The sequence below is a fragment of the Salvelinus namaycush genome, chromosome 25, assembly GCF_016432855.1.
Source record: "Salvelinus namaycush isolate Seneca chromosome 25, SaNama_1.0, whole genome shotgun sequence".
Classification (NCBI taxonomy): domain Eukaryota; kingdom Metazoa; phylum Chordata; class Actinopteri; order Salmoniformes; family Salmonidae; genus Salvelinus; species Salvelinus namaycush.
Genome location: NC_052331.1, coordinates 33,692,758 through 33,702,819, shown reverse-complemented (window position 1 = coordinate 33,702,819; position 10,062 = coordinate 33,692,758). Strand labels below are relative to the sequence as shown.

The 10,062-nt window shown below is 42.7% G+C and overlaps 2 long non-coding RNA genes across 2 annotated transcripts; both read right to left on the bottom strand.

Moving 5' to 3' along the window:
- Positions 1–681: 681 nt before the first annotated feature.
- LOC120020318 lies at positions 682–2,186 on the bottom strand. Its single transcript, XR_005472431.1, has 2 exons — positions 2,137–2,186; positions 682–1,345 (listed from the first exon to the last, which is right to left on the bottom strand). It is a non-coding gene; the product is annotated as an uncharacterized LOC120020318 (long non-coding RNA).
- A 465-nt stretch (positions 2,187–2,651) lies between these two features.
- Positions 2,652–5,819, bottom strand: LOC120020165. Its single transcript, XR_005472418.1, has 4 exons — positions 5,761–5,819; positions 5,354–5,413; positions 5,022–5,124; positions 2,652–3,378 (listed from the first exon to the last, which is right to left on the bottom strand). It is a non-coding gene; the product is annotated as an uncharacterized LOC120020165 (long non-coding RNA).
- Between the last annotated feature and the right edge of the window lie 4,243 nt (positions 5,820–10,062).

Below are 10,062 nucleotides of genomic sequence, written 5' to 3'. Positions count from 1 at the left end.
GACTGAACCTTAGACACTACCAGGAACACACACGCACGCACACACAAACACACATGCACAATCCCATTCATTGTAGTGATTAATGACCTCTATTTCCTGTAAAACAAATGACCATTTAGTGATTTGAGAGCATCGTGGCCTCCTCTAGTTAATGATCATTCCCCTAATCAATCTCAGCATTGCCATGAGTCAGAGCCTCATTGCCTCATTGCCTAGGGGGGTTAGTCAAATGGCCTGATTCCCTGAGATTGACTAAGCCTTCACACAAGTGCATTGTTGGCAACTTTTCAGAAGGTTAAAGGCCCAGTGGAGTCAAAAACTTGATTTTATAGATATATTTCCACACTATGAGGTTGGAATAATACTGTGAAGATGTGAAAATTATGATAATGCCCTTTTAGTGTAAGAGCTGTTTGAAAAGACAGCCTGAAATTTCTGTCTGTTTTGATGGGATGGAATTTTGGCCTTCCTGGTGACATCACCAGGCGGTAAATGAGTTAATAGACCAATAAGAAAGCGAATTCCAAACCTCTCTGCTAATAACAGCTAATTTTCAGTTCTCCCTTCCCCCCTCAGACCTTTACCAGGAAGTCCTAGCTAAATTCTTGTTTGAGAAATTGCTTTTTGCTAAGAAGTTATGTTTATTTTTGACCATTTTAATTAAAAACAATCACACAAAAAAAACAAAAAAAAGCTTTATTGGACCTTTAATAAAACACAAAGCTAAAACATTTCATTATTTCATTTTTTATAAATCTTTAATATCAATCTTTGTATTCCTTCAAGGAAATAACAGGTCTAAACTTAACCATAAATCAGGAGTTTATCCAGCTCAAGGATCCAATACATGCAATGATCACATCTGCTTATGTAACAGAAGTGATATGGAGTCAAACTGCCATGTCATGAGTCAAACGGTGGCCATGTAAGTCAGACACCCACCTTGTGTTTTCTCTGCTGTGACTTTAGTCTCAACCCTGGGTATGGAATGACATGCCATACACAGTGGGTGGTGGTGGTACATGCAGGCTCTCTCAGCCACTCGCTCTGAGGTGAAATTTCCCCTAGGTACAAATCATCCCCTCCCCCAACCCTAACATTAACCATTAGTGGGGCAGAGTCGAGGGGTAACTTCACCCTACTCTCACCCACTCACCCTGGGGGTTGGCCAGGAAGATTGAGGCACCAGAATCAGGTTGCGCTGCAGACAGCCAGCACCATGCGATCCTCCACCTGACAGCTGAACCAACGCACCAAGAAGAAGCCCAGGATCACCTCCACGCCACACAGGCTGTACATTAGGCTGTTGGCCAGCTCGCTGAAGTGCTGGGTCAGTCACCATGGTCTAGAGAGGGAGGGGAAGACAGGGAAATTACGTTACCATTTATTTACTTCTTTGGCTGCGTTTGTAAATTCACTGTGGAGTATCAGAGTGCACTCTGGGCCGTTCATAAATTCAGAGTGTTGTCAGACTGTCTGTTAGTAAATGGTAAATTCAGAGCGTTGTCAGACTGTCTGTTAGTAAATGGTAAATTCAGAGTGTTGTCAGACTGTTAGTAAATGGTAAATTCAGAGCGGAGGAGTAGGTTGGATCCGAGCGTTCTGACCTCAGTCAAGTACCCAAGCTAACTGGCTAACGTTGGCTAGCTTGCAAGCTACTTTAAGACACAAATGAAAGAATACCTCACTCTGACCATTATAGCAGAGCTGGTTATACATGTTTCATGTTGTTTAAGGGGTTAATGACTGTAACTGTGTTACTGGCAACAATTTGATTACGCTTTTTGGCTGATGTTTACTGGAGTATCAATCAATCAATCAATCAAATGTATTTATAAAGCCCTTTTTACATCAGCCGATGTCACAAAGTGCTATACAGAAACCCAGCCTAAAACCCCAAACAGCAAGCAATGCAGATGTAGAAGCACGGTGGCTAGGAAGAATTCCCTAGAAAGGCCGGAACCTAGGAAGAAACCTAGAGAGGAACCAGGCTCTGAGGGGTAGCCAGTCCTCTTCTGGCTGTGCCGGGTGGAGATTATAATAGAACATGGCCAAGATGTTCAAACGTTCATAGATGACCAGCAGGGTTAGATAATAATAATCACAGTGGTTGTAGAGGGTGCAACAGGTCAGCACCTCATGAGTAAATGTCAGTTGGCTTTTCATAGCCGATCATTCAGAGTTAGACAGCAGGTGTGGTAGAGAGAGTCCAAAACAGCAGGTCCGGGACAAGGTAGCACGTCCAGTGAACAGGTCAGGGTTCCATAGCCGCAGGCAGAACAGTTGAAACTGGAGCAACAGCATGATCAGGTGAGTCATCAGGCCAGGTAGTTCTGAAGCATGGTCCTAGGGCTCAGGTCCTCCGAGAGAAAGAAAGAAAGAGAAAGAGAAGGAGAAAGAGAGAATTAGAGGGGGCATACTTAAATTCACACAGGATACCGGATAAGACAGGAGAAATACTCCAGATATAACAGACTGACCCTAGCCCGCCGACACAAACTATTGCAGCATAAATACTGGAGGCTGAGAAAGGAGGGGTCGGGAGACACTGTGGCCCTGTCTGACGATACCCCCGGACAGGGCCAAACAGGCAGGATATAACCCCACCCACTTTGCCAAAACACATCCCCCGATACCACTAGAGGGATATCTTCAACCACCAACCTACTTCCCTGAGACAAGGCCAAGTATAGCCCACGAAGATCTCCAGAGTGAATTGAGCTAGCCAGAGTGAATTTACAAATGCACCCTTGATGGGAAAGGGCTCCCAGCACCCACTCTATGACCAAGCTGCAAAGTCAAAATTGTATAATTGTCTTATGATAGTAAAAAACCGATGTAGTCCTTACTTAGGCTGGTTTGTGAGAGGTACAGTTTTGCAGCTGCTCTCACCTCCAGCGCTGTCTGGTTGAAGAGTGTGAACTCAACAGAGAGAATGAGGAATAACACACACACACACACACACACACAGACACACAGAAATACACACACACAGACACACACACAGACACAGACACACGCACACGCACGCATACACTCTCACACACACATACAAGCTGGCACATAACAGATACTTGAGACAGAATCGATACAGGAGACACCTAACATGCACTAATAGACAGTGACATCTCTTCCTACTCAACAGACAAGATGGTGAGAGACTAACAGCGCACCTTCTTGGAAAGGTCTCTATCTGGTCGTCCCAGATCGCCCAGTACGTCTCTAGGGTCTCTTCAGACCCTACCAAAAGCTCCTCCTCTTCCTCCATGATCTCTCCCACAGCCATACCCTCCTCCCCGGAGCTGACAGGTGGTATGTTCCAGTACAGGGCCAGCACCACAAACAGGAGTAGGATCTACATCACACACATATGAAGGTCTGGAGGAGGGGGAGGAGAGGAAGAGGGGGAGGAGAGGAGAGGAAGAGGGGGAGGAGAGGAGAGGAAGAGGGGAGGAGAGGAAGAGGGGGAGGAGAGGAGAGGAAGAGGGGGAGGAGAGGGAGAGGAGAGGAAGAGGGGGAGGAGAGGAAGAGGGGGAGGAGAGGAGAGGAAGAGGGGGAGGAGAGGAGAGGAAGAGGGGGAGGAGAGGAAGAGGAAGAGGGGGAGGAGAGGAGAGGAAGAGGGGGAGGAGAGGAGAGGAAGAGGGGGAGGAGAGGAAGAGGGGGAGGAGAGGAAGAGGAAGAGGGGGAGGAGAGGAAGAGGGGGAGGAGAGGAAGAGGGGGAGGAGAGGAAGAGGGGGAGGAGAGGAGAGGAAGAGGGGGAGGAGAGGAAGAGGGCAGGGAGGGGTGCTGAGATGGTTGAGTAAAACATTTCAGCATTTTAATTTGTGAGGGTGTTGAGGGTGCAGTGTTTTACAAATGTTTCCAAATGTTTTCAAGTGTTTACATTGGTTTTATAAAGTACTGTATGTACATATGAGTTATGAATTAGTATGCGTATGCAAATTAATATCATCATATACTGCAGGCTAGTGTTAATTTAATGTACCCACTAACTCTGAACAGGAGATTGAAAATACATGCATAAGAACGGATGTTTGCTGTGTGGGTTAGTATTCATGAAGCATAGAGCTGCAGTAGGTAAACCTTGGAGGATTGATTATCTAGGTGGTGGTGAGGGTGGTGAGGATAATGGTGGTGATGATGATTGTGGTGATGGTGATGGTGGTGGTGGGGATGGTGGTGATGGTGGTGAGGGTGGTGATGATAATGGTGATGATGATGATGGTGGTGGTGATGATGATGGTGGTGATGATGATGGTGGTGATGATGATGGTGGTGGTGATGGTGGTGAGGGTGTAATGCCTAAGTCTAACCCTAAATTAAGAACAAAAAGCACTAAAAAATATATTGATTAGTTAATACAGCCAATTTTTACTTTGCAGCTGGCCCACCTCGCAGATATTTCTCAGTTCAACCTCAATGACAAGAGTCAACCCAATAAACATCAACCTGCTTAAAATCAGGGAGGCACTACCTAAACTCAAAGGTCCAATGCAGCTGTTTTATCTCAATATCAAATCATTTCTGGGTAAAAATTAAGTACCTTAATGTGATTATTTTCAATTAAAATGGTCAAAAATAAACAAAAATAGCTTCTTAGAAAAGAGCAATTCCTCAAGCAAGAATTTTGCTAGGACTTCCTGGAGTGGTCTGAGTCGAGAGGGGAAAACTGAAAACTTGCTGTTATTTGCAGAGAGGTTTGGAACTCTCTTTCTTATTGGTCTATTAACTAATTTACCGCATGGTGATGTCACCATGGAAGGCCAAAACTCCAACAGGCTGAAATTTCAGGTGTTCTTTCCAAACAGCTCTTACGCTAAACGGGAATTATAATAATTTTCGCCATTTCACAGTATTAATTCAACCTCATAGTGTGGAAATATATATAAACATATACACAGGAAAATCAAAAATAATTCTGCACTGGGCCTTTACGATAAGATACACTTGTTTTTGTTGTAGCAGATGAAGCCACAGTACTAATAAGAGTATGATGACATGAGGAATAAATTGTGACTGACCAATCAGGAGGCCAGCTTGGCGACATGTCATGATGGAGAGGAAAAAACCGGCTGCTCCGTGTGAGGAAGCCAAAGATGGAGGAGCCTGCTCCTGCGCCAGTACCTGTGGCATCAACACGTAGATTAAATAGGTCTAGATTGTGTGACCGAATCATTGCCTATAAAAATAACAGGGCCACGCCATCCATCTCTCTCTCTATCAAGCTCTCTCTCTCTCTCTGACACACACACACAATTGTAAATCATTTCCTTACCGTTCAAATGACTGGGTATAGGCCTACAGTGCAGCAACAGAAAAACCACTAACACTCCAGAATTTGTATTTGTCTCACCTGCTACAAGTAGACTGGACAACAGTAGCCATTTTGATAATCCCATAAAATGCAGGTTACCTAAGGGAGAAAATATGTAATTTCACCATTAGTTGTATCATCTGACGCTGGCACTAGGCACTCTTTCAATTGGTTTTAGGAATGAATTGCCTACTGCTGTTGCAATGAGTGCACTGTCACATGGACTTTATCACTACTGCTGTTGGTTTGGTTGATTTATTCATAAAACACCACAAAATCTTAATCTGGTAACAAGTCTGCACATATTATCAAAAGTAAAACAAAAGGCTAACCCAAATATTTAACTTTCCAAGGACTCTAACCCCAAATCCCTGCATTTCTTTACTGTCTCTGCAACATCACATCAGCAAACTAGCTGAGAGGGTGTAACTGACAGTTAGACTTACAGGTTATGTCGTTGTTTTGTGTTTGAATTGTTTACGTGTCCGCTGTGCAGGGAAATGATAAAACAAGCGGAACTACGTAGCTAATAACTGTTGTAACGGGGATTCTTATTGTAGCAACACACTTGGAGGGAAGGCAATCCCGCGCTGTGTTAGCTAAGTTTTCATGTCATCGGGTGTAGTTCATAAAGTTTGAAGCGTATATGTTAGGATGGTAACGTTATAATAATTAAGGATGAAGCGTGAATTCATGCCAGGAATAATAAGTGTGAAGTTTGATTTCCTCCCTTCTGTAATAAGCAGCCAATGAGGTATTTTTCCTTTATTCATGTGTTTAATCTAATACTGTTATAGCGCCGGCTAAACTGTTTATGTATGTAAGCACTTCAGAGTTATACCAAGCTAATAAGTCACTCGTAAGATAAGGTTGTAAGAGTATGCTTAACTGTATTTTTCATTTACTTTATAGTTCTCACGGAAGGTGATAATTCTGACTAAATCTACAGAATAAAGCCGCCAGTTAAAATCAAGGAACGGTTGTGCTCGTGGTGTGGGGTTTTATAAGGTTTTTTGACATGCTTAACTAACTATAAGCTAGTAGGGCTTCTTATGCATTAAAGTTTGAATTGCTGACTCATGTGAACCTGTATTTTCCATTAGTCTCTACTCTTACCAGTGCTCAGGGCCTAACCATGAGGCCACAGCCTGAAATGTGTGTGTGTTAAAAAGAGAGCTGTACTGTGTGAAATATGTGTGTATGCAACAAATGTATCAGTAGTGTGAAGCTGTACTGTGTGACCGAGACTGTGCTAATCTTAGAGAGACACAGAAGGGGGTGAATCATGAGACTGCTGACTGTGGTGTACAATAGACTATAACCCAATACTATAACACACGTGATTGAATATTAGCAACTGTATTATATGTGATTGAATACTATAACAAACGTGATTGAATATTAGCTAACTGTTGGTCTGGGCGCCTGGATGTCTGTGTGTGTGCTGGAAGTAACAGTTAGCGCCAGATAAGAGTGCTGGGAAGCTGTAGTTAGCCTTGAGCGAGAACAGTGGACATTGTATACAGGTGCGAATATCTCAGACAATGTTATAAAACTGTCTGACCCCAGTCTCTGGGGTGAGGGAGCTTAATCTACACAGCAACGGCGAAAGGACACCAGAGAGCGCAAAGGGGCTGGGACCAGCTTGTGCCAACACCAACGATAGGCTGGGTGAGTCTAAACCACGCCCAGTCTCTACTCTGACAGGCCGGCTCGGAAGTGGGAACTAACCTCTGTCACGAGTATAATATACTATCTTTGTCAGGAACAAGTGTCTTCTCTGTTCCACCCTGCGGGGTGGTGCAGTGAACCCGTATATACGAAAAATGTATTTGCCATTTATTAACTTTTGAATTAAACAATTATTTTAACCAAGTTCAGGTGTGCTACTGTTCCTATCTCAGTTGAACTTTCGCAACCCTAACAGTGGTTACTGGAGGGAGCTACAGAGGGTTGAATGGAATTTAATGTTTTTCTTTATGACTCCCAAGTTGTTCATTTCTCAGTTCAATAAATCACTTGGTTCTTTGTGTGCGTCCCAAATGGCACCCGATGGGCCCTGGTAAAAAGTAGTGTACTATGCCTGGAAACAATAAGCTGTGAAGCTCACCAACAATCTCAACGACGTTGAAGTAGAGGATGATGGTCTTTGTAGTTCGGGTCCGGTCAGACCAGAGGCCTGCAGCCCACTCAGAGTAAACGCAGACAGGCCAGGAACCAGGAAATATGGAGGCGCCTCTTTATTGTACACTCTTAGAAAAAAAGGTGCTATCTAGAACCAAAAATGTTTATTTGGCTGTCCCCATAGGAGAACCCTTTGAAGAAGCCCTTTTGGTTCCAAGTAGAACCCTTTTGGGTTGCATGTAGAACCCTTTCCACAGTGGGTTCTACATGGAACCCAAAATAGTTATTCCTGGAAACAAAGTGTTCTGGAACCAAAAGGGTTCTCCAATGGGGACAGCCGCAAAACCCTTTTGAAACCATTTTTGTCTAAGAGTGTAGGGAGGATGACAGCTGAGAGACAGAGTGAGAGAGGGATCATTGACTGTATGAATTAGACATCTCTTACCATATAACCACATTTGAAAGAGCAACATTTCTAGTGTTTGATATTATGCATGTTTTAGATTGGAATATGACAAAAGCCTACAAAAACATACAAATAATGACAGACATGTTTTTATTCACTGTGGGAATATGAAGTGTCAGCAGTTGAAATTAACTTACTATACCCAATGCACTTAACTGAAATAGCAATATAATAGTGAGCAGTGGTGGAAAAAGTACCCAATTGTCAAACTTGAGTAAAGATACCTTAATAGAACATGACTCAAGTAAAAGTGAATGTCAACCAGTTAAATCCTACATGAGTAAAAGTCTAAAAGTATTTGGTTTTAAATATACTTAAGTATCAAAAGTGAATGTAATTGTTAAAATATACTTAAGTATTAAAAGTAAAAGCAAAAGTATAAATCATTTCAAATTCCTTGTATTAATTAGGCAAACCAGATGGTGCCATTTTCTAGTTTTTTTTTTCTTCCCCAAAAGCCAGGGGCACACTCCAACACTCAGACATCATTTACAAACTGTAACGGCAGTCTAAGTCGTCCTCCTCCTCAGACGAGGAGAGGCGAGAAGGATCTGAGGACCAATGTGCAGCGTGGTAATTTTCATTATTTAATTAACACAAAACAAGACACTATACAAAATGCCAAAAACAAACTAACCGTCACAGTCCTAGCTGGTGCAGACAAAATACAAAGACAGGAAACAACCACCCACAATCCCCAACACAAAACAAGCCACCTATATATGATTCTCAATCAGGGACAACGATTGACAGCTGTCTCTGATTGAGAACCATATTAGGCTGGACACAGAAACAGACAAACTAGACACACAACATAGAATGCCCACCCCAACTCACGCCCTGACCATACTAAACAAATACAAAAACAAGGAAAAACAGGTCAGGAACGTGACACAAACCAAGCATGTGTGTTTAGTGAGTCTGCCAGATCAGAGGTAGTAGGGTTGACCATGTGTTTTCTTGATAGTGTGAATTGGACCATTTCCTGTCCTGCTAAGCATTCAAAATGTAACGAGTACTTTTGGGTGTCAGGGAAAATGTAAGGAGTAAAAAGTAAATGATTTTCTTTAGGAATGTAGTGAAGTAAAAATAAAATCTGTAAAAATATAAATAGTAAAGAAAAGTACAGATATCCCAAAAATCTTCTTAAGTAGTACTTTGAAGTATTTTTACTTAAGTACTTTACACCACTGATAGTGAGAAATGTACAATTCTCCTTTTGACGATAATCCATCAAATAAAATGGCTTTTCTGGCTATTGCGTATCAAGTTTTGCCTCCACATGTTGCACCGGCAATATTCAACCTCGTCCAGGAACAAATGTAGCTAATTAGAGGGATGATGACTCCATTAAGCCTATTAGTTAAACATCGGAATTTGGGGAATTCCCCAAGTTGTGGAATGGCCTCTTTATTGCCGACAATAGTCTGATAATGAGTAGACCTGGTGTGGCTCCATCCACTTTGTTCCCACAGGTAGTTGTCCCCACAGCTAGGTAATATAGGAGCCTCGGCAGAGCTGGTAAAAGAAGACATGCCTAGATGTTAGCATTGGGGTCATTATCCTCCATGAACCCCTATAATCCAATTAGAAAACAGCCCAGATGAGCCTCATTTCTTCAAATACCTCAAGGAAAATGCAGTTTGCTTTCAGCAATTGGCATTTGAGCTCTGCATCTCCATAAAGGTATAGCCAATCTCTTCTTCGGCCATGTTGTGTTAAAAGGTGTAAAAACACAGAACATGATACATTACATGACCAAAAGTAAGTGGACACCTGCTCATCGAACATCTCATTGCAAAATCATGGGCATTAATATGGAGTTGGTCCCCCCTTTGCTGCTATAACAGCTTCGACTTTTCTGGGAAGGCTTTCCGTTGGGACTTGCTTCTATTCAGCTGCAAGAGCATGTGTATTTGTATTTATTATGGATCCCCATTAGCCAAGGCAGCAGCTACTCTTCCTGGGGTCCAGCAACATTAACACAGATATACAATTTTAAAAAGGTTACAATACATTCACAACAGATTTCACAACACATTAAGTGTGTGCCTTCAGGCCACTACTCCACATCTACAAATGCCACGTGTATGTGTGTGTGCATGCATGTGTCTGTGCCTGTGTCTCTTCACAGTCCCCGCTGTTCCATAAAGTGTCT